Raw genomic sequence first — 25,660 nt, 5'->3', positions numbered from 1 at the left:
AAGGCCACCATGTTCCCAATCCCTTGTCAGTACTTAAAACACCACTGCTTCCCCAGCTCCAGCAACATGGTCAGAAAATCCTTCTTTCCAGTTTGAAACATCCCCTGGGCTGAGGTTTTCCTGTCCTGCTCCCAAAATGAGGACTGCTACTGGAGAAGAGGAGATGGGAGGAAAGCTTTTCTGTTCTCCTCTTGTCTCTTACCACCATCAGCTGAAAGCTCTGAGCTCTGGAAAAAGCACAGCTCAGTAAAGGTCATGATCTGAATGCAGATTATTCATGGATATGAATTTATCTGATGAATTATTCTAAACTTATAATTCAGTTGGCTCTACTGAGCACGTATAGGATGCATCGCTGCAGCTACTCTAAATAAAAAGCGGGGCATTAAATAAGGACAGTCACTTGCTTGAAAGCATAATATTTTATTTGCCACAAATATACTAATTCTTTAATTTTCACACGTGGTGCTAACTAGAAAAACAACCTGAACAAGATGCATTTTCTTGTAGCTGATTACTAGGCAGCATACCACAACCAATATCCTAGATTTTAGACCCTGATTCAGTGCTTTCTTAGACTCTAACCTAATTTTGATCCCATGGTAATGGATTTTGAGTTGCTTGCAAACATGTAGGACTATCATCTGTTGGCCATGTCCCCATGTTGCTCATTATTGATGCCTACTGACCAAACGGATTGGCAAGTTTGTCAGAAAAATTGGAGAGACATGGATTTGACAGATGGACCACTTGGTGGATAAGAAATTGGCTGGATGATCTCACTCAAAGAGCTGTGGTCAACGGCTTGACGTCTAAGTGAAGACAGTGACCAGTGGCGTTCCTCAGGGGTTGGTACTGGGACCGGCGCTGTTTAACACCTTTGTCGGCAACATGGGCAGTGGGATTGAGTGCACCCTCAGCAAGTTTGCCAACAACACCAAGCTGTGTGGTGCAGTTGACATGCTGGAGGGTATGGATGCCATCCAGAGGGATCTTGACAGGCTTGAGAGGTGGGCTTGTGCAAACCTCATGAAGTTCAACAAGGTTAAGTACAAGGTCCTACACATGGGTCGGGGCAATCCCAAGCACAAACACAGGCTGGGCAGAGAATGGATTGAGGGCAGCCCTGAGGAGAAAGACTTAGGGGTGTTGGTTAATGAGAAGCTCAACACGACCTGGCAATGTGCACTTGTAGCCCAGAAAGCCAACCGTATCCTGGGCTGCATCAAAAGTGTGACCAGCAGGTCAAGGGAGGTGATTCTGCCCCTCTACTCCGCTCCCATGAGACCCCACCTGGAGTACTGCATTCAGCCGTGGGGCCCCCAACATAAGAAGGACATGGACCTGTTGGAATGAGTCCAGAGGAGGGCCAAGAAGACGACCAGTGGGCTGGAGCACCTCTCCTATAAGGACAGGCTGAGAGAGCTGGGGTTGTTCAGCCTGCAGAAGAGAAGGTTCCGGGCAGACCTTACTGCAGCCTTGCAGTACCTGAAGGGGGCCTGCAAGAAAGATGGAGAGGGACTTTTTACAAGAGCATGCAGTGATAGGACAAGGGGTAATGGCTTTAAGCTGGAAGAGGGTAGATTTGGATTAGATATAAGGAAGAAATGCTTCATGATGAAGGTGGTGAGGCACTGGAACAGGTTGCGCAGAGAAGTTGTGGGTGCCCCATCCCTGGAAGTGTTCAAGGCCAGACTGGATGGGGCTTTGAGCAATCTGGTCTAGTAAAAGGTGTCCCTGCCTATGGCAGGGGGTTGGACCTAGATGATCTTTAAGGCCCCTTCCAACCCAAACCATTCTATGATTCTATGAAAAAGAAGTGTGTTTTCTACAGCCTTCATATTCTAAGAGGCAATGAAGAACGAGCCATTTCAGTATCTATCTACCCCAACCTCCTGATGAACCTCCTAGTTTCAGGACTCCAGTTTACTGGATACAGACAATAAAAGCAAAACCAAATTACTTTGATTGAATTCCAAGGGCTCACCACAAAACCAGGAAAGCTGGAGCAAAGCGTGTGCCAAGGTGCAAAGCATCCTCTGAATCCCAGTGACCTGGTTCTGTGCTGAGCCCACCAGCCTGAGCCCCACACGATACAGGTACTCACAGACGCTCCTTATCATTTAGCACATCTTCTTCTCTTAAGCTTCACTGGTCCTGATGTTAATGATATATAACTCTTCATTTTTAAAAGGCTATTTTCTGTCACTATGATCTCTGCTGAGCACAAACTCCCACGTGGAGGGACCACAGGCATCATTTTCAATAGGATCTGGGGAGGTTAGAAACAATTTGTTCTGTATGTTGTAGGTAGGTCTAGTTATAGCTAATCTAATTACACAGGAATTATGGGAATCATCTCCAAGGAGGAAGGCACTAGGCCTCGGTCCAAGAGGAATAAACTGCAGTTCACCAAAGCAAGACGGTTCAGAGATTCTGACCTGGGACTGCAGCGTGTAATTCCTATTCAGGGGTGCACTTGCACGTGGTTAATTATACTGACTTTAAGTGCTTTCCACAATCTGGTAAATGGAAGCACATGCTTAAAGCTGGTTTTAGTGGCTGGGAGAATATGAACATTTCAGCTTGGGTCCATCTCTGAAATGTGCAGCTCTGTGGAGTCATCCCTTTCCTGGGAAATTATAAAAATGTCTCCAAAGTCACATGTGATGTTTGCAACTCCTGTGGTGTTTTGCCATGACAAAAGGAGGATGGGAATGTTCACCATTATCAAATTTTAAAGAGAAATTTCCTGTCGCTCCGCAACATTTGGGACTATTAATTGCTTGAGTATATCAGCACAGGAAATTTTAGGAGATGAAGAAAACAGCAAAACTATTTTAAAAACAAGCACATCTCTTTGCATCTCCTGAATACTTCAAGTGCATTGTTGGTTCAGGACAAATATTCGATTTAATTTTTATCTTATCCAAACTCCAAATCTCTTTTGTCATCAGTTATTTTCCAAGGCAATGAACAAGAGAGGTCTGAACTTACATTTAAAAGACACAGAAACAACACAGAGCACTTCCGCTTCCCTCCCCAGAGCTTAGCCCAGCCCAGACTCCTGACAACCTCTAGACCTTGGGGAAGTTCCAACCCAGAACAAGCCAGAAAGAAATCCCAAAACTATGGAAATAATGGCAGTATCTAAACATTTCAAGTAATTTTCCAGACATATCAGGGCAAATCAAAGTCCAGAAGCGGTCACACTAATAGGATGTAATCAACAAGGCTGAGAGCTTTCTGTACATCTCTGTCAAAAAAAAAAAAAATCAGGTATAAGGGACTTCTTTTCTCACATGGTCTCTTCACCATCTCATCCTATCACCTATAAAATTGGTTCTCCACTTATTCCACAGATGGAAGAAACCAAAACAATCCAGATTTAAGCCAGGTGCTTTGCTTGGCCATGTCCAATCCATGGAGCTCATTAGAAAAGTTTGATATATTTGTCCCTTTGAAAAATACATATCCATTAAATGGAAGCTGATCAGACAAAAAAGTCACTTTCATATGTTTTCTTGATTTAAAAAAAAAAAAAGAAGGTCAGAAAGATATTTTTAAAGTTCAAATAAAAATGCTCAAAGTTAGATGAACTACTTTTTTTTTTTAAATTGCAGGAAAATATTCATTCTGTTCTGTGCTGGTTTTGGCTGGGATAAAGTTAATTTTCTTCATAGTAGCCAGCATGGGGCTGTGTTTTGGATATGTGCTGGAAACAGTGTTGATAACACAGAGATGTTTTTGTTGTTGCTGAGCAGCACTTACACAGAGTCAAGGCCTTTTCTGCTCCTCACCCCACCCCACCAGCGAGCAGGGGGAAGAAGAAGGAAGCAGGGGATGTTCGAAGTGATGGTGTTTGTCTTCCCAAGTAACCGCCACACATGATCGAGCCCTGCTTTCCTGGAGATAGCTGAAGCCCTGCCTGCCGATGGGAAGCAGGGAAAGAATTCCTTGTTTTGCTTTGCTTATGTGCACGGCTTTTGCTTTACCTATTTAACTGTCTTTATCTCAACCCACGAGTTTTCTCACTTTTACTCTTTTGATTCCCTCCCCCATCCCACCGGGGAGGTGTGAGCAAGCAGCTGTGTGGTGCTTAGTTGCTGGTCGGGGTTAAACCACAACAGTTCAAGTAAACAAAATTAATTGACTGATTAGCAAAAATGTCCAGGTTCTAGCTCTTCCTTCTGATTTGAAATCTCACACACTTTCGTGGGAAAAGAACATTTCTCGTATTACGTTATCCGATCAGATATTGTCGCTGTTGGCTGAGTATCATTTCCACATTGACAAGTAACAGGTGAGTCCTGCAAGCACTCACCTTCTCCTGGGCTGCGTTGTTAAATCCTGTCCCAGCAGCGTCGCCCCGACAGACAGCAGGATACACACGGGACATGTTCCCTTTCCACTCAACACTAGGGCAGTGACCACAAATGGACTTTGGTATGACTGACAGGGCTTTGCAGATCCTCAGGATGGTCCTCTCCTGATCCGTGTTTTCTGTAAGGCAGCATCCTTATGCTTGTCTAAGCCATGAGCAAGATGCATCTTTATACTGAGAAAAGTAGCCTGGACCGACTCAAAGTACCTACAGAAAGTCAAAAATCACCTAGGCCTTGTTGCCACAAGGCAAGGTTTAAGCACAAAATCATCACATTTTAAAAACACCCTTTCCCTGCAGTCAAAGCACCAGCAGCTGAAGTAGTATTGTAGTAGCAAGGTACACAGAGCATCCCCAAGCCCCATGCGGATACTATGGAAAGCTTCAGTACAATGAATTTTCTTCCTTTGTTGGAAATATGAAGGCCTGGGGCTTTCTGGTCTATATCTTAATTTTCCACTCATCTCCTCCATGATCCAAAGATAAAATGGCTCCCCTGGAATTTAAGAAGGAAAACAAGAGAAAAAAAAAGCATAACCCCTTCCACCTTTATTGCCCCCAAACCTACTCAACCTAATCATTTCTACAATGAGTCCTTCAAAATGCAGGAGGCATTGTGCTTACGTACATGTCAAGAGCAAATCAAGGCCCCTTTAACACTCCAGAGGACACCTGGGTCTTTGTGGGCACAAACATATGCCTCCAGCTTTCCTCATGGACCTTGGAGGTGGTGTGCACAGGAAGGACAAGCCCAACAGATTTTGGATGATGTGAGACAGAATAAAACATCAGCTATTGCAGTGGAGGTAAGTCCAAAAGCACTGACAAATTTAATTCTCAGCAGGACATGTTACGCTATGGAGTGTACATGTGGGAAATAAAAGATAAACTGAAAAGAAGAAACGGCTTCAGACAGCATCTTTATCCAACCAGCAGAAAATCGGCTGCTCAGCAATGGGCTTTGTTGGCCTGTTTATTTGTGAAAGCCGGGCAGCCTGTACCTGGGGAATTCTAGTAAAAATACTCTGATCAAGGCGTAAGTACAGATACCTTCAGCACAAGCACTTTCGGCTTTGCTTTCATATAGGGAAAGGGAAGGACGAAGGAAACAAATGCAAGAGGAAGGAGCAGAACAGCAGAACAAGACGGCAGCACGGGTGACAGGAAACAGTTTATGACTTACTTGAGAGCCTTTTCCAAGTCATCTGTTCTGCATCTCAAAGAGCAGTGGAGGTTTGTTCGACTATATTACACACAGACATGTAAGCACACATACATTGAAAGTTAGTTGTAACCACCTCTTTCATCCTGAGTTGTGGGATTGTTTCAGCAAGCCACATCTGCGCTGATTTGTTTTCGTGCTTAGGGCTGAACTGACCAAACGGTGACAAAATTCAGATTATTATGACCAGCCGAAAGGGAAAGCTGCCCTAATTCCATGGAAACTTCTCTTAAAATAGATAAATTAATATGAGCTGACCTCATGGCTTTTTGTGCAACGTGCTAAAGTCAGACATAAAAATGCAAAAGTGCATCCCCCTAAGACACATTTGCACCATTGTTCTGTGCTAACTTGTGGGAGAGAAACTGGTGCTTCAGCTCAATAAACTCCGGCCAACAGAGCTCTGAAGCAGTGAAACCCAGTGCTGCACTCCCTCAGGATCCTTGTATAAACCCCCAGCACTTAAACAGAGGATTTGTTAGCTCAAGTGTCCCCTTGGATCTCATTAACCACCATGCTTTGGGTGGGGACAAGAAGGCTCTCAGAAGCCTTGTGAGACCTGCTAACTGCACTTTGCATCCCTTACCTGTGTTTTGGGCTGGGTCACAGTCTGCATCTGCAAAAACACGTGCTGCTTCTCCCCAGATCCTCCTGCAAACCAGGTTTGCCTCACGGCACTGCCAGTCCCAGCTATTGATCAGAGTTCAGAGTTATTTCCCACTCAGGTGACTATTAACTAGCTATACTGAACCCAAACAGAAACTGAAAGCAGTGAATTAAGGATCAAAACTCAAAGGAAAAAGTCTTCCTGCCCAGTGTAGTTGCATGGGAATGACATGCTACATTTACACCCACAAAACCACATAATAATTACGCAAGCCTTCTGTTTGCCCAGTAATTACAATGAAATGGTTTAAGGAGGAGTAAGAGAGTCCTGCATATCAGCATGGTTGGTTTTCTAGTCAGCTCCTCTATCTTAAATTCCTTTCCTCTGCAGCAAAGGAGACCCTCCGGCTCATGGCTTGCCCCAGCTGTTACCCTGGGGACCTGCTCCAGGTCTGTGGGATGCCGCTGCTCAGGATGGGCTGTGGGGAGCTCCACGCTCTGTACCCCATCCCTGACACTGGGACCACATCAGCGGGTGCCACCACGCAAGCAGAAAAGGTGCCATCAGCTGTCCAAATAGTGCTGTAGGCACTGCTTCGTGGCTGTCTCAAGAATATTTAATACATTCTTCAGAACCACCAGAATAAACCCTCATTAGCTTTCTAGTCCCTCCTGCCTGGACAGGAGAAAACTTCTTGATTCCCTAAATCAATGGACAACTGCTGGCTCAGTTCAGCTGGGACCAAGCACAGCGGCTGCACCAGCAGAGGTGGGACTGCCCCCCCCCATCCTTGGTGGCAGATGAGTAGCTTCAAAGCCTGTAGGTGACCACGCCGGGGCCTCTAACTCGCTTCACTTTGAATGCCAATGCAAACTCCCAGCTTGATGTATTAAAATTTAATTACCAGGGACAGCTAGAGCCAGGCAAGGGTCTGACTCTGAGGACCTGGAGAAAAAAAAACGTGCCATTCAGCAGCAAGCTGTCCAGCGCTGAGGAAATGGACTCAAGCCAAATATTATTTATACATCTTAAGGTCTCAAAGATTTCGCTGTACCAGGCTTGGACAAGCAACTAAATCCAGGCTTGGAGCCTGCAGGACATACCCTCAGGGACAGCACCCGATCCTCAATGCAGGGGACCTGCTTTGCCATCTCCATGCTTTTTGGGAGGGAGCTGAGTCCTGCCACATGGGTGACCCACATTTTAGGGGAAACACATGGCAGTGGGACAGGAGGACACAGGCACCTGCGCATACACCCTGATACAGGGCTGGCTGCTACTGGCGGTAACCACCAGCACTGCTGCTGGAGCATCCTCCAGCCCACGACCAGCTTACTGGAAGCGTGCAGGTGACAGATTTCATATTTTCTGTTGGAAATGAAATTCAATCTCACACAAGTAATTGTGTTTGTTCTCCCTACAGGTTCCAATCAGGCATAGCTAGCTATTGAAAAAGCCAAATACTCATCAAATTTGCTTCTCCTCTCATTTTCAATGCTATAGGTTGCAAATTTTTCTCCTGGATGGGTGGTACAAACTTAAATACTTGGGCATCAGCTATGTTCCAGTTTTCAGTAAATCAGACCAAAACTGGGAGGAGCAAATATCCTTATACATACGAACAGTAATTTTTAAATACAATTTTTGTTACACTCAAAGACAGGAAAAACCGAACAGTTCTGAAACTGAGTTTGCAATATGCGTTCAATCTTCTGCTTTACCCCCAGCAAATCTACAGTTGTTTTAAGGGCTGGTGGTGTTTTTTTTTTTTAAAAGCACACACACCTTTTCCAGTCTAAAGGGACAGAGGTGCCATACAATAGCAAAAGAAGACCAGGCTGGTCCTTGCGGCGTAGCAGCCAGCCTCACCTCCAGCGCTGGGGCTCAGGGCACCCAGGGGTGCAGCTGGGGACCTACAACCCCAAAACGCATCTCCCGGCTCTTGGAAGGAGCTTTTCGGTGGGGGAAGGAGTGTAACTGTGCACTTGCCGTGCGTGGGGCTTTGTCCCCCTCTGGTGACCGGCTCACGGAAGGACAGAACAGAACAAGCCGCTCTGAAAACCGCAGCTCCGGCTCAGCCGCAAGCTGAGGTTGCCACCGGCCCAGGCTGGGCTCAACCTGCAAAAGCAAGACAGGTAGAGAGACAGGATCACAGCTTGGTTTAAAAAAAAAGAAAAAGCTCAACTAAAAAATGCTCGGTTAAGAAAAAGCTCAATGCAATATAACCTCTCCGGGGCAGGGACTGTGCCGAGGCTGCTTTTGCGCTTGCCCCAGTGGGAGTGTGAGCAGAGATGCTGCTCTGGGTCTGGAAATACCTGCAGTAAGCAGGCAGTGCTCACTTCTCCAGGAAATAAATTGTATTTGTGAAGATTTTGTGCCTGCAGAGCAAGATGCCACTCACCAGCCTCGGGGGGATGTTATTGCTGCTCCTCTGAAGGCTATGTCTGAAGGATGTGCTTTACCCCACTTCTGGTTTGAGTTAAGAAAAGGCAGGATAGTTCCCACTGAAAGCAAACACCATCCTCAGAGAAAGGTAAGCCCCCCACTTTTTCATTAAAGAAAGTTTTGTATGAATCTTTTTTGGCCAGCCCAACTTCGAATCTACATAAAGCACGCTGGCAATGTGAGCATTAGTGGAGGAAGCATTTACTAAGAGGATTCCTCCTCTATGATGCAACCAGGAAAAAATAATCATTTCACCTTCTACTGAACATGAGGAAAGGAATATATATTTTTTTAAAAAAACCACACTCTTCCAGCAGATTCATTAGGAATCCACCTAAATGTTCTCCAAACTCTTTTCTTAAGGAAAAGAAAAGGTTTCAAATTTTTGAAAGGATTAATTAAAAGTACTAATTAGAAGAGAGAGTGGAAAAGTTCCACCTTGGAAATCTCAAGTATTGTAATTTTTTAAATCTTCTGTTGTACATTCAACTTTAGGCCTGAAAAATGCTGGAAAAAATAACTTTTTTGGTTATCATTTTTAACAAAAAGATGCAATCAATACCCTTATCATATGTTTGGGGGTTTTTGCCATCTTGAGGGAAATGTTGAGAAACAAATATAGGTGGATTTGGTCAAAATTATTTGGAAAAATGCCCTCAGGCTTGGCACAGCCCTGCCACTCACAGCCAAAGCATCTCACATTAAGAACAACCTTCATGGGCAGGTACATTTGTGTTTTTCAGAAGCAAACTTAAAGCCATTTAAAAATGCATTTTAGAGATAAGTGGAGCATTTTCCTAGATGCCTTTCCATTCCCTGAAATCCCTGGCATTTGGGGGTTTAGCTGTACCAATATAGAGAATAACGCAGGGAAACCAAAGGCCAAACACAAAATCCTGTTGCAACTGAAGCAATCAATGGAGCCTTGCCACCATCTTCAGCAGAGCTGAGATTTCACATGGCTCACATAACTTTTGTGGGATTAAAAGGCCTTTAAGAACGCCTCAGTGCTCACTGCGCCTCTGACATCCACAGCACCACACAGAGGTGAAAGCCACAAAGAGGCAACTTTTTCAATTAGGTTTCATGGGGCTTTGTATTTAAGATTGCAGAGCCTCATGAAATGACAATGAACTCGCTGCTCTAAAGATTTTTGATTTACAGTCAAAAGCCCAAGAATGAGGCGTTATGATCTGATTCTTCTGCAGATGCTTACTTATGTTCTAATACTGTCACAGATAATTGGCCTTGAATATTTTAAAAAATGCTTAAAATTATTTGGTTTTGTTCTTTCACAAGTAGAAGAAATCCTTGTTCCTGGCTTAGGTACCAGTTTTGCACAGGGAAAATGTTCACAATTGTGTCATCTCCCAGCCCTAATTGCTTCGTTGTTATCATTATCTTATCTTTAAAACTGTCATTTGAAATTTTTCTAAACCTTTCATAGCTCTTGAAACTACTTCATTTAAGGGGAACCTGCAAGGGAGAGGTCTGCTTTATACTTCCATCATCTTTCCCATTAGTTTCAGAAGATCAAGAGCTTTTTTCCTCCATCTTGTCCTAAGTAATCTCTCTGAGGGGACAGGGGGCTGGTGCAACGTCCTGGCTGCTCTACAACTCTGTGTTGGTCATGCTGCAAAGACTGCATAAATCACTGAAGGTCAGTACTGAAGGGGTGACAAGGGTTCCCATGGTGAGAAATGTCACCTCATCCATACCCCTACCTTGTGGTAGGGTCCTGGAACTTCTCCAGGTCAGTGAGAGCAGCTCTGCAGAGCTTCTAGAGGAGCTCCTCTAGGCAGATCTGATCTACCATCATGAGAAATAAGGATGAAGAGGCATTGCAAGGATTTGTGCATTTCTTGCCCATGTCCGCTGGCTGACAATAAGGAGGTGCTGGATTAGCTCCATCCATCCCCAGAGAAACAACGTTTCCCCATCCCTACTCTGTTTTTCCCAATTTCTCTGTTTATGGCTGTGCCTGTTTGCTTCATGAGTCGTCTGGTGGTGTTGTCCTCTAGTGGTTCCTTCCTGCACAAGAAACACTAGCTTCCTTGGCTAATTTATGTCAGCTGTATTGTAAAAGCATTTGGGAGAAGGAAAACCACATACTTTCAACAGGACTCAAAGGAACAGAAAAACAGATTACATTTTTCTCCTTCATTTATGTACTTAAAAGTTATAGCAAAATTCAGTCCATTCTAATATTAAGGAAATTTTATGAAAGGTAACGAACAGCAGCATGATTCAATATTTTTGAAGTCATGGCTTTCTATAAATACAGAAAAAATAAGAAATGGCCAGTGGAGCTATTAATTAAAATGTGAAAGCAGATAAATAATGAATAGCAGTGTCATGTACTCATTAAGATTCTACAAATGAAAAATATCTCTCCCAGTTATTCCTTTGATGAATCTAGCCCAAATATACTTGAACTGCAACATAAAAAATTCAGGATGCTCATATTTCATTCTGTAGCAGCCATTCTCAGATCCCCAAATCTCAAAGCCAAGAACTGCAAATGTCTAATCACAGCATTGATACTGACCTCTTTCTCTAGCCTTAGACAAGTCATTTAACCTGCCATGGTCTTAAGACAACAATGTCTCTAATAAAACCTTATGAAGTTGTGCATAATTTGGTGAAGTTGAGAGACCCCTGCAAGGAGAGCAATTAGCTAGTGTGGGGTGCAGGGCTGCAGACAGAAATATCAGTGTTTCGTCCAAGGACTCCTAAGAGCTGAGGCTATGTCTTGTTTATTCAGGGGATCATCTTAGAAAGACAAGAAGGTCCCACATCTCCTGCTTGTTCTGGCTATTTGCTTTGTGGAGATCCCATGGACTTGTAACTGAAAACTGGCAGGTAGAAATTTAGACTATTCACTCTGTCCTGGCTCTGGCCAAACACATTTGTTCCTTACACTGTTTTCACTTTAGACACAGAGATACCAGCTAGAACCAAACCGGCTACACTGCTGGCCTCTGCCTTACCAGCAAGATCAGCCACACTGTTGTGGTGCACCACTGCCTTTAATCCAGGGGTCAGATTCTTCCGTTCCATCATAACTGCAGGCTGACAGGGAACACTTCAAATTTATAGGCAAATTCCTTACGTTTTAGAAGTTTAATGACAGGGAAGGATTATAGCAAATTATTCAACTTTCAGAAAAAGTGGACAGATCCCACTACAGCAGTAGAGGGATTGAGCCATACAGCAAGGAAGGGAGCTACGGGGAAGGGGTGACTTGGACAGCCATGGAGGGGAAGGCTTCTCCATTTATTCTGTGTTGTTCCCAGTGGTACAGATTCCTCAGAGCCATCGCAACAGCATGCTTGCTTTCTTCTCTTACAGAAGTCAGATTACCATTGCTTATTCAACCAATGGCTTTTCTATTGCAATTATCGACAAAATTTCAAACCCGTACTATCACTGGAGAGAATGTTATGACACGAACACCTAGACCACCTTTTGGAGACCAGCTCATATAACCTCACTTCACAGTGAGAATGGCCATGACATGTAGTCCTTGTCATATCACTGTCACCCTCTGCAGGATTTGATTTGAAGACCCAAAACATCAAGGTCCATGACCCTTCTCTAGCAGTCTACAACTTCCAGCCTTACTTACAGGAATAACCATCTGCAGGAGATGGGTTTCTTTTCCCTCTAACCATTTGTGCTCAGCACAGTACCATCAGAGCACTGGATGTATTTTGGGGCCCTGTCAGGCAAAGGAAGCACGTGGGAGCAAGGATGCATAGCACTGCTGGAAGGAAAGGGAGTCTCCAAAATAAATCTCCATTTGTGCAAGGCAGATTAAAGACAGGAAGGAATAGGTCCACCTGCTGTATTATATAAACATATTTAAAATTAATCTGCAGAGGTATATGTCTACAACACACTAATGTGGCTTCTTTGTTAAAATGTTTTCTAAAAGCACCTAAGCCCTTTTTGAAGAACTGGAACCCAGTGTGCCACTGAAATCCAAGGGCAGTCTTAGGTCTTAAGTTACCTCAACACTAAAAAAAAAAGCAAACAAAAAAACCCCAAAACAAGTGCCATGTCACTAGTCTACAACAGAAGTAGCGACAACACACCGTGACTTGTTCATGGAGCCTCTGCAGTGACTGTCGTCGCAGGCTGATCCTCCTCCCACCCCACCTGTGGGTTCAAGGTGCTGTGCAGAGGGGGAGCAGGAGGACAAATGGGCACCGAAGCCTCCTGCCATGGCCAGTGGGTGTCTCAGCCCAGCGATTCTTTTTGCTCACACAGAAAAAGTTTTCACTAAACATTAAAATAAGGTTCCTGAAGTGTACTGGCAGTTGTTAACAAAAGACATGCTTTCCCCTGGGGTTTGTCAGCTCTGCACTTCAAAGCTCATTTTACATGTAGATTGCCATTGTATTTTAAAAAGTGAATGTTAACATGAGCTCTTTGGTCAGTTGAATAAAAGTATCAGGAGCCCCCTCACCTTCCCCCTCCCATCAAATTAAAAAAAAAAACAAAACCAAACAAAAAAAACCAGCAGCCTCTGACGGATTTAACATTACAGTTGTTTTTCTGATATATCTTCAGTCCTCTAATTTACTCCCTGGACTTGTGCTGCCCCACCAACATCACCCCTCTACTCTCCCGGCTGCAAATCCCCCGCCCCCCCGCAGGGGCAGCCCTTAGCTCCCACCTCGGTTTGTGTTTGAGGTCTCCAGGCAGGACCCTGCCTGCAGTTTCACAGACAGCCCAGGGTACTTCAGCGTGGCCATCACAAACAGGCGTGCATCATCCACTTTGAGTTGAGACATCCCCAACACAGCACAAAGCTCCCAGGGTGCATTTTGTTCAAGCAGAGGACTGCTGGTATTTGTTGGCAGCAAAATTTAGGAAATACTTTCCAAAAACAAAGAGGGTGGTCTTGTCACCATCCAAGTACCCTTGCTTCCAGTTAAAAGGGAAGTTTAAAGGCTAAGCAAAGAGTGTACTAGCATCCTGGTTCTTAAACAGAGTCACAGGGAGACTTGGGAAGGTGGAGGGAGTAACACACCCATTGCAGGGTAAATAGAAATCCCAAGCTCTATGAATGGGATTTTTTTTCCATAATTGCAAAATAGAAAACAAGACCAGGTGACACAGACCAAGGAGTGAGAGCTAATAACCAGTGTGCCCAAAGGGTGTTTGACTACCTCACATTTTTTTCTACTAAACAAAGGTTGATACTGATGCAGGCTATCTCAGGCACATATGCTGGAGCTGGACACTGCATCCCAGACAGGTGAAGAGCTGGAGATACACATTTCCTGGTGTGCATTTCCCTCATACCTCTTGCTCGGGTTGCTCTGCAGAGGCTGTCATCTCACTCTTTTCTTTACCACCAGGCTCTCCAACTGCTCCTGCTCTTAGTGGGTAAACATGGCAACATGGACCCACCATCCCAGCATGGGTATGCTTGTCCAGAACCATCTCGAACCCACTGCTATGGGGTTTCACACCTATGGGAGCTCCTGGGCAGCCTACATTCAGCAACACCTCCTAAGCCCTGGCCAGGAGGGACCTGCTTTCTTCTCTCACTTTCACCCTCTCTTTTTACCAATGCTCATCTTTGGACAAAGCCCAAGTCCCCACTTGGGGGGACTTTCAGCTGAAGCATATCAGCACTATGCTGTGCTATCCAGCACAGTTAACTTCACCCTCGAGCTTCCTTGCCAGGACCTTTTGGAAATTGTCTCACACTCACACTCCCACCAAGATCAACAGCACTTCCATGGAGGTTGTCTCCTGCAAGAAGGTGTTGGCCCCAGCAAGCTGGTTCAAGAGGACCTGGCTCTCAGGTTCCATGTCTCTGGTGGTGGAGAGGTGCTTCAGGCTCCATGAGCCACAGCCGGGGTGAAGACATCCAATTTAAGGGCTGCACTATTCCAGGCAGCAGTACAATTCAAGCAAAACTGGCTGACTATGCACATGGAAAGATCCAGGCTCCTTTTATGACCAGAAGAGAAATCCCTCCCAACATTAATTCAGAGCATATAAATCATGTGCTATCTACTGGTAGGGATAAACTGTGAGAGGGATGTAGGATCTCAAGCAAAGGACAACTCTTGAAGCCATGAAATCAAAAGAGAATTAAAAGAAAAATATATTACTTCTAGTTATTTGGACAGTTAATTACAATGATATATATGTATATTAAGCTTATATTTATTGTAATTAGTGAATAATTTATATCACCATGAAGCTGACAGAAATTGTATAAAGAAATTAGAAAGATATTAAGTTATTTTAAGTGTTTTCCATGTGTGAGAAATATTTTTTAAGATATATTGAAAGATTCTAAATCTAATTATAACACTAAGTTACATAAAGCTCGGTTTCGGCTAATGTTTTTTTCTAGCAATTAGAAAGTGGCTGATGATGCAATTACACTCTTATGTATAAGGTCTTTGCAACCAAGATTTTTTTTTTTTAAAAATAATCAGAAAACATTATGTGGGAAGTAGTTATGTTCAGTTTTTTCTAACATTTTCTCCAGATACATATTGTAGCTCCAGTGCAGGTCTCTGCACAACAAAAAAGGTAGGGTGAAATCGGAAAAAAAGGAAGGAAAAGAGTCAAGACAAACAATTAATGCATGGTAACTCTCCTCAGAAAAGATTTTCCCAGTCTCCATCAGAGGATTGTGCAGTTAAGGTTAATTTCAAATGGAAGAAAAATCTTACACGTGAGAGTAAGAAGATTAAAAGTCAAATGAGAGCATAACAAGTCTTAATGACATTTTGTTTGTTTTCCAAATCTCGATTTAAAGGTTATGACTCAGTGGGTTGTGGGGGTTTTTTTCTTTCTTTCTTTCTTTCTTTTTTTTTTAATCTCTTTATTTCCTGAGCTGGCAGCACTGTAGCTTTGGAGCAGCAACCAAAATCTCTTTGGAAAAGATAGTCTTTAGACAAAGGCCAGGGCCAAGTTCCCTCACACAAACATCCAAGAACCTGCTCTGGCTCAACCTTGTATCTCTTGGGAATCAAGCTGATCTCAGCCAAGCCAGCTAACCCCAGGAGACTAGAACAAGAAAAGCAAAGGAGGCATTTGTGTCAAGGTCCAAAGGAAGCAACTCTCCAAGTCACCTTGAAGCCAGTATGTTCCTTCCAAGAGCTGGCAGGTTGCATCATTTCTGCCTTCTCCTCTTTTTCTTTTGCTTTTCTGCTTGGACCAGACTTCCAGCAGATCTGGTGGGCCAGGCTGCCCAGCCTGTCCAAATGCCAGTCATCTTTGAAAAGGATCATTTAGATAATTAAGAACAGCTAGAATTTGAATAGTTAAGATTTATCCATGGATTAGGAAATAGCAGATGAAAAAAATCAACGGCCACACTATCACTCACCAATACTAAATGATTCTTTCAAGAAAGTTAAAATCTTATGTAAAGAAGCATTCATTATCCTCCATCGTTGGTGCTTCTGCAAAGTCAGTCTTTACTGTACCCTGGGATGGCATGATCCCAGAGATGCAGCAGTCTATCACTTATTTTGAAATGAGAAAATTCTCCTTAAATCTTTATCCCATGCCGACTTCCCTTGCTCATTTACAGCAGCTACATCTCCACTGAATTCCGTAACATTACTGCTGTTGATTTCCATTAACAGGAGAGAGCTTCAGGACTGCATAGCCAAAGCCTGGGATCTTCAAGGGAGTCCAAGACTCTCAGGTCTATTTTACTGAAAGACACAGAGAAGTATAATAAAATACTTAAGCAGCCATTTAAACACTGTAGCTCAGGGGATGCCATCCACTGCAGTGGTAAAGACTGGAAACCAACATCAGGCTGCTCTCCAGAACTGCCTTTAGGCTCACAACCACATGGATCTCTTAGGCATCACCACACTGGAGATGCAGGCAGCACTTCCCTAAGCAACCATCAGCTGAGGGCTGCAGAACTTCTGTGGCAGGTCTAGTTATGCAGAGACCACATGGTGTCTGCACACTCCATCAGAGCATCTCTTGGCGTTTCAAATAAGAGTACTGTGTGTCCAGTGATTTGGCAGATGTGGTGCCAGGCAGGTCTTGCATCTGCTGACACAACTATCCCTGCTCTGCAATTCATCTGGAAACAGTAACAGTGGCTACCAACTCTGGCCACTTTTGTTTACTGTAAGTTACAGGTTTAAATATTTATTTTTATCGATGGGTTATTGTGGTTCTAGAATGGTAGTGCTCAAGGAAAAAAATATGTTGATTCACCAGAATAAAAAACCTAGCATTTAAAAATCTAGTTATTAAACAGTATATCCAGATTTCCGTGTCTTCCCATGATACACTCAGCTTTAGAAACAGGCAGACGTTGTTACCGTGGTCAATGGACAATATTCAGGTTGTTAAAGATGGGTAGAAGACTAAACACTGAACCCTGTGCCTTGCAGCATTCATTTCTTTTCCCTTCATGCTCAGAGATGTGACCAGCTAAGAAAAGACACATGAAATGTGTGTGGTGAGTGGATCAGCTGGGTAACTAGATGGAAGCATGGACAAAATTTTCAGAAATTGTGCTGGCAGAGTGCCTGGAGGCATAAGGCAGGTATGGACCAGCTGATGCGGACTTAGACGGGAACATTGAACTGCGAGGAAAATAAGGCAGAGGACAGCTAGCATGAGCATGTGGCGAAGTGGAAGGGTAATGCAGGGCATCAGGGGGACAGCCTGAAAGCAAAGCAAGGAAGAAAAGTGGGGAGAATGAGAAGGAAGTGAAATGTGCAAAGCAAAATTTTCAGTGCAATAAAATGAAATGACCCAGCTGTGTTTTCCGCTAGTGCTGGGGTAAACTGAAAGCAGGCATGCTGACACCACTTCAGTTTGAAAGTACATGTTCTGTGGTTTAACCCCAGCCGGCAACTAAGCACCACACAGCCCCTCACTCACTGCCCACTGGTGGGATGAGGGAAAGAATTGGAAAAGTGAGAAGACTCGTGGGTTGAGATAAAGACAGTTTAACAGGTGAAGTAAAAGCCAGGCATGCAAGCAAAGCAAAACAAGGAATTCATTCACTACTTCCCATCAGCAGGCAGGTGTGCAGCCATTGCCAGAAAAGCATGGCTTCATCATGCGTAACGGTGACTTGGGAAGACAAACACCATCACTCTGAACGTCCCCCCCCTTCCTCCTTCTTCCTCCAGCTGTATATGCTGAGCATGAAACCATATGGTATGGGATAGCCCTTTGGCTAGCCTGGGTCAGCTGTCCTGGCTGTGCCCCCTCCCAGCTTCTCACTGGCAGAGCATGAGAAGCTGAAAAGTCCTTGACTGGTGTAAGCACTACTTAGCAACAACTAAAACATCAGTGTGTTATCAACATTATTCTCATCCTAAATCCAAAACACAGCATTATACTAGGTACTAAGAAGAAAATTTACTCTATCCCAGCTGAAACCAGGACAGCACGGAACTGATGTTGATGGGATCAAAGGCAGGATTTGTTTTAAGGTAGTGCCAGCACCCTTGGATCTGTGCCTTCCAAGTCATTGCAATACAACTTACGGACTACCAACAACTAAATCCCAACAGTTTCACTTACTGGCTCCAGGGAAAACTTCAGTGCAAAGAGCAGCCTGCACACACTCAGAAACCAGACTGGACCAGACACGTGTAGCTTCCCTGATTGGAGACAGACTCACGAGTCTGCTAAGCACAGATGGAAGTTTGAGATTCAGGTGTGGCCTCCGAAAGTGACTGTGTTACTTACAGATGGAAAAGCAAAAGCAATGTCTCCGCTATTCATCTTCACAGTAGTATTTAGGGTTAGCTCATGTCTTTCTACATTCAGACTGTTGCTGAGATGTCCTCTGTTTACTTGTGTGAGGTTTTCTTATGCACTTTTCGTTAGGGAATTCAATCAAATACTTGTTCATTTTTCAAATACAACAAAACCCCAGAGGCTGTATAGAAATGAAACATTCCAATGAACTCTTGAAATTAAGTAGGAGAGTGACCTGAACAACAGCTGGAAGCGCTGACAACCAGAAAACATTTGCAGGCAAAGGAGGGATGAGTCAGGCAGTTTAAACGACTCCAACCTTATCTGAATGAAGGTCTGAAGAAGAATTAGGAGAACTTATTTTAACAAATTGGAACAAATTGCCAAGGGATGCAGTAGCTTTTCCATCACTTCATATCTTTCAAAGACGATTGAATTTTATATACACATATATACATTTTCATTTCAGGTCAACCAGAAGTTATTGGGATGGATACATCACTGAATGAAATCCTATGACGTGTTATCCAAGAAGTTAGCCTGGGTTATAACATTAATTTGTCTGCTTCTCCTAAAAACCTAGGGCTGAACTAATAACTTCATTTGGAATAGAAAAAAATAAAGCCTTCATTTTAGTTATAACAGCCTATGAACCTACTGAAATTCAAGACAACAGTAATAGTTTTTATATACATTAAATAAGAATTTACAACTGCTGAAGTTTAAATAGTATTTGATTGTGACTCTACATAAATCATGGTATGCTATATCACCATTTTAAAAAGCCACACTTACCATCTGATAAAGAATACCAGCCCCCCCCAAAAAAAAATCTGAAAGCTCCCAGATTCCTGAGACAATGTGGAGATTTTTACAATGAATTCCTGTGAAAAATAATGCCTATTTTAAGTAGAGAAAAAAATTAAAGATTTTTCTGTAATGTTTGAGAGCATTTTCCTAACACAAAAACTAGATACCAGTTCTACAGACTGAAGAATTTCTAGAACACTTTTCATATTTGCCTACTTTGAAGTTTTTACACGAGGATTTTTAAGTTTCATGATCTTTTTCTGTAACCGTCTAGCAACCTTGGATGGCTCTGGTTTTGGTACTGAGCTCTACAGTTGTGGACAGAAGCTAGAGTAGCACAAGGGTCACCGTGAATCGTAAACAGTTTAACAGAGCATAAAATTTAACAGACCCAAGGAATATGACGGCAGGGGCCAAAAAATATAAAAAATAACTCTGGGAGCACTCCATCATTAAACAGGGATCGAGGAACAAGGTAAAAAGCTGGCATTGGATCAGGAAGCTGTCACAGTAATTGAGGTAATTAGAGAACTGTGGTGTTGACCAGTTTGCTGGCTCACATGAACATCCTATGCATGAATTCACGTGCCATGTTGGCTTTGGGTTGCACAGTCATTCTCTGCCTCATGTCAACACTCGTGTTTCTGCAAGTGCACAGCACTCAGAAGCTGTAATTTATGTTTGCAGAAAAGCTCAGGCTGCCATGAAGATACCAGAGCAAATAATCATATTTAATTTAAAAAAAAAAAAAAAATCTACACAAATAAGCTTCCCCTATGCTCCCCGTATTTGAAAACCTGGCTACGAATCTGTCATTGAGGAGTTAATACTAAAGTCATGTTCGAAAAATTGGCATTTTTTTTTTTACTGCTTGACCAGTTCAAAATCTGAATTATTTGGAAAAATCTAGCCCTATATTTAGTTAGATAACAAATGCCCAGCTCTCCAGAATGAGGACTCACTCCACAACACTGAGTGGGCTGCAAAAAGACAAAAGCTCCATTGTCTGCAGCACTTGAAATGCCACATCTTGACCCGACAAGGAGCTGCACAAAGTGACAGGACTGAGAATGAAAGCATTAGGCTGGGAGACAAAGGTCAGAAAGTGGCTGATACGATACAAAAAACGTGACTTGCCTGAAAACAGAGTTATACCCAGGCTGAGATCCACAAGGCAGGAAACAATAGGAAACCATAAGGAAACAATGGGCAAGCAGTATGAGAGGCAGTGGTAAGCAGGTGGATTTTAGCCTCTGTCTTGGATAGATGACGGATGTTTAGGTGAGAACCCACTGCTCCAGTCATGCGATGAAGGGAAAAGTTAAGTATATTACCCTGGAAAGCACAGTGGTTGTTTCCCACGTCTCCAGCCAACTTGTGCAGCAGCCATGAGGAGCATTTTTACTGTGTCCTGCACTTTATTGAACTGCTCTTCTGCAGCTAACCTAACTAAATAACTCTCTTCCATAGTGAAGAAAAAAAAAATATTCTTTTTTTCAAAATAGTAAATCAGGGTGTTTTGTCAAAATACTAAGTTTGGGAGTCCAATTACTAAAGCTATGAGGATCTTTTCATAGGAAATTAGATCTCGGAAAGCCACAGCTGGCCCAAGTGACTTCTATATCAAAAGCCATTTTTCCAGGCTCCTGGCAAGGAGGTATCGCTAAGACTTCCTAACTCCCAGACCATGTAAGAGCCTACAACATCTCACCATTTGCTGTGCTAAAAATTGGCCTCTGAAGAAGACAGCATGCTCTCTTGATGCATTAGCTTTCATTCCTGATATAACAACTTCTTGTGCCATGTTTTCCATATGACTTCATTCTGTGGGCCATATATTTAAGATATACTAGTGGAAATTGGGAGTCATCCCATGAAAAGCAAAATCACATCAGTGGAAGGCAGATGCAAACAAAAGCAGAGGAGAAACGCTCACACTGCTGTCATCTTCTGAAACCAAATAAAGAGTTTTATCAGAATGAAGATAATCAGGCACCTCTAACTCACCCACAGTAATACCTGACCACTTCACAGCACCAAGATGAACAGTGCTGTTACTGTACTCAGTTTTACAGGGGCAGAAAGGACTTGACCAGGCTCACCCAGAAATCCCAGGACAAACAGGAGAATCAGCCCTGGATCTTCCTGTAGGGAATGGCCCTCCCTTTCTCCTTGGTACCACGTGCTGCTCTCGCACACTGTAAAAATATTCTCTGCCTCATGCTGCCTTCCCAACTTTATATATATAAAACATTGCACATGCAATTTATCTTTGAAATTAATATATTCACTTTTAATACACATGTGTGTTTGCGTATATAATCATGTTTCTCTGAAACTATGAATATTCTCTCTTGCCATGGCCGAAAATCCAAAGAAACATTTCTACCCAGGAAGACCATGGTGATGTAGAGTTTATTTAGCCCAACACAGAGTGAGTGTGCTCCTTAGCTCAGCCCATGGAGCACTCCCACACGGATCCACGGGCAGAGCCCAGGCAGCAGTGGGGTCCTTTCACCTTTGTGTGATGCCACCAGTACAGCTTCTCTCCAGAAAATGCAATGTGGAATTGCATCAGGAAGCTGAGAAAAGCCGCTGATAGAGATTGATGAGCAGCTGCTACAATCCCACCAGCCAGGAAGACTCCTTTCAGCCTTGAGAGAAGGCTGCTGAAAATGGCTTCTACATTTTTAACTGATATAAACAGTTTCTACCCCTTTCTTCCCCTGACAATGAAAAGTGGCAGGAGGTGTTCCCCAGCCAGACAGAAAGCAAGTCAAGATGATCATCTGGGAACAGCCCCAGCCCTTTGGGAGTGAAGCGAAGATGTGCACCAGGCCTAGCAGAAACAGACCTAAGCCCAGCCAGGAGAACCAGCCCTTTTCTCTATGCCTGTCTGTCTCTGACAGTCTCTGTGCTGGAAAGGGGACATGAGGCAGCATAAGGGGCAAACAAAGTGGCACTGGACAGCGAGAAGTCCTCTCCAGGCAGGATCCCACACTGCAGCAGGTGATGGCAAACACTCGCTGTTGAAGGCTCTTGAGGGGGCCCCTGTTACTTTTTTATTGCTCGTGCACACCCACAAGAGTGTGTGAATGAAGGCTCCTCATAGCAAAGGTACGTGAAAGAAACACCCTCAGGAGACCATCATGCAGAGCCTGGTCCTGGGAATGAGGCAAGAGCTGCCAACGGTTTGCTCCCTGGGGATGAAGAGAGGTTGGTCTCCTCACCTCAGCACAGGGCCAGGTTTCCACCAGCCCTGGGGGCAGAAGGAATCACTCATTCCTCTGCACCCCAGCTATCAGAGGAAACACCTTGTCTGACAGACAAGGATCAAAGTCCTTTAACATTTCCCATGATTATCTCTGCAGGCCACCATGCTGATGCATGGGGCCAGGAGATTATCCAGCAGAGTAAATACGTTCCCAGTTAGCCCTGCTGAACCATCAGTCCAATGTACCACATGCTTTCTCTATTTTCCCTTTAACACGCAGCTTCGATTCACATCAGCACCGAGCTGCTGTGCTCTACCTCAGATGATGCCCGGGATGAGGCACCGCAGGACACTTCAGGGAAAGGCGTTATACCAAATGCATGTTTAAATGGCAGCCTCCAATCTGACTACAGATGTCATTAACTCACACTGGGCACTGAGTGATTACAGTACAAGTTCACAATGATGCTGCACTCGCAAGTGCTATAAACCTTCGGTCAGAATTTACTCTAAAATAAATAAAAAACCAACCACAAAACAAAACCAATCAAAACAAAACCATGAAAGAAAGCTGAATTTGTGGTGTATTTTAGAACACTCAGGGAGAAAGAGGAGAGATAATAAATCTGGGAGACAGTAGCCACAGAAACAAATTGCATTTCTCTCTGGATGGCTTTTCCTCCCCAATCAACAGCAATTACCAGGCACCTTAGGGTAATATAGCAAAATTTATGTTGCTTCTATGGCAAAGTTCTTTTCACAAGACTAATTTCTTCCACGTCTGCAAGGTGCTGATTCATTACAGCACATTACTGGGGGGGGTCTGATCATGACAGCTCGTGAAAACACAAAGAGAAAAGCCCTGGACAGAGCTCACTCTGCTCCGTTGTTTTTTTTTTCTGATACCAATTAAGAGCCCAGCACAGTGAGCGTGGAAGAAAGATGCCTTCCCTGACTCTTAGGAACAGTGCAAAGGCAGCAAAGATAAAAGTGTTTGAGGAAAAAATTGGGGTGAAAGGAAATGTAGGCTCGTACCTGACAACGTCAGTCTCAATAAGGGCTGTGGTTGAGAAACCACGTACGTGCTGCATGAAAAAATAATAATGAAGGAATAGCTGTGCTTCCTTCTGCTCTTCAAAGGCTGCCTCCAAACCACTTCAAATTCTCTCTGTATCGCTGCAGTGCCATCAGGTCTAACAGGAATCTGGTTTCCGTAGTTTTTATTCAAAAGAACTTTGTGAAGAACCAAGGTTGATATGCTTTCAAAACATCCGTGTGCATACATCACAGACCACCTACCTCCACACATTAAAAGACTAGTTCAGCAGCTGACAAGGTGTAACACGTATTGCTCTATCCTAGGGCATGGTACAACCATTGAAGCATCTTGGCATGCACTTTGGAAAGGGCTTTAAATCAGAAGCTAATATAGAAGGACTGAGTGAGGACGAAACCACGCATGGCAGAGCAGATCCTCCCAGCTCCAATGTGACCCAGCAGCTGTCACTGTTGGATTTTAACCACATTTGCTTTTGCTACCTTTTAGGCCCTCAAGGTTTTCTGTTTCCAAGGGAATGACCTTCAGGTGCCAAACTCCCAGCTAGAACCGGCAGCATGACAGCATGCCACATGCAGGTGCATGCGTCTAGCCAGTGGGAAAAGTAGTGGGAAATCTTGCTGCCCAAAAAGGAGATTTATCGCCCCTGAAACAAAGTCCCTCCAAGACAGCACAGCTTCCAGCACACTCACAGCAGGCAGGGTCAGCTCTGCAGGCTGCAATAAGGCATTGCCTGCCCTAATGAGAAGGCAGAGATGGTGGAAAGAGCCATCTCCACACCACATTCAATTATTAAAGTTGACAGAAGGGATTTGTATGGTTTTCTAAATATTTTGCAGGGAAGCTGAGAGTTCATCTCTGTGTGAACCAGGAGATAATTTCCATGCAGGATAAAGAGCTTTGTGCTCACATTCAGCAACAATCATGCCCTGTCTGTAACTACAGAGAGCATGAGACATGCAGTGTCTGGATGATGCACCAGAAGGATATCTAGCATCACCCATGACAGCTTGACATGCTACTTTACTTTCCTTAAACACACTCTTATGACTGCCTATGAATCCTATACAGCAGCTATTTCACCCTCCCACAGTCTCAAAACACGTGTGGAGCTAAAAGAACACACCATTCATCCCTGTCCAGATATGCCACTTGCTCCTCTAACCATGGATGGTCATGTAGGACAAACTACCTGGAGGTACCTTGTCTCTTTATTGGCGGTACACACACTGGATCCATCAAACACAAGCTTCACCTAGTTTTCAAAAACCTCCTTCTTTAGCCAGGACTACCAGAATGGATCTCTCATTTCTGCTGCCTTTTATTATAATAGCTTGTTTTCATGCTATATTTGTCAAACTTCGTGATGTTCCCAGAAAAAACTTAACACTAGCCTAGCTCAGGGTCCTGGAAATACGCCCAACTTGCTAATACAAAGCATAAGGGCAAACACAGAAGTCTCTTCCCTGTTTGAACAGTCTCTTCCAACTACATACACCCAAGCAATATTTTCCTGCCAAAGCAGTTCACTACCTCTCTCTCCAAAGTTTTTTAGACTGCTTTAATCTAGAGCCAAAGAACCCTGCCCTGCTGCTGCTGAAATTAATAGATGCTTTGCCATTACATTCAGTGGGATGAAAATTAAGCCTTAAGGAAAGCCAGACAATCACACTGCAGTCCATATTCACACAAGGAATACTGCAAGCAGGATTTAAAAGGACCTTACATTTATCTTTGTACTGCCTGTGCTCCATCTGCATATAATTGCTTATGTCTACAGACGCTGCAATGCTCATCAAAGGCTATATTCTTACCCACACTAGGTCTCTCTTTCAACTGGCAGAAAATTCTCATTGCTTTACAATCTATACACAGCCATTTAGCATTTAATAATTCAAATTGTAACACAATATTTGATGGAAAATAGTCATTATGGATTTACAACACAATGCAGGTAGCTGAAGTACACAAATTTCAGCATTTCAGGAAATGGGTACTATTTTGAAACAGAGCTAATCCTATAACAAAAAAAAAAAAAAAATCCATAATATCCATAATCTTTTCTTGCTGCATACATCTATGGGTTTTGGTTGATTTCCTCCCCCCTCTTTTTAATGCTCAAACAACTGAGTTATAGCAGAACATTTTTCTACACTGTGAAGCTTATTTACATACTGTAAATAACTATGAAT

Source organism: Nipponia nippon, unplaced genomic scaffold (assembly GCF_047370975.1).
Source record: "Nipponia nippon isolate SJK-2023a ecotype South Korea unplaced genomic scaffold, ASM4737097v1 scaffold_13, whole genome shotgun sequence".
Taxonomy (NCBI): Eukaryota; Metazoa; Chordata; class Aves; order Pelecaniformes; family Threskiornithidae; genus Nipponia; species Nipponia nippon.
Note: the sequence above shows the minus strand (reverse complement) of the source record.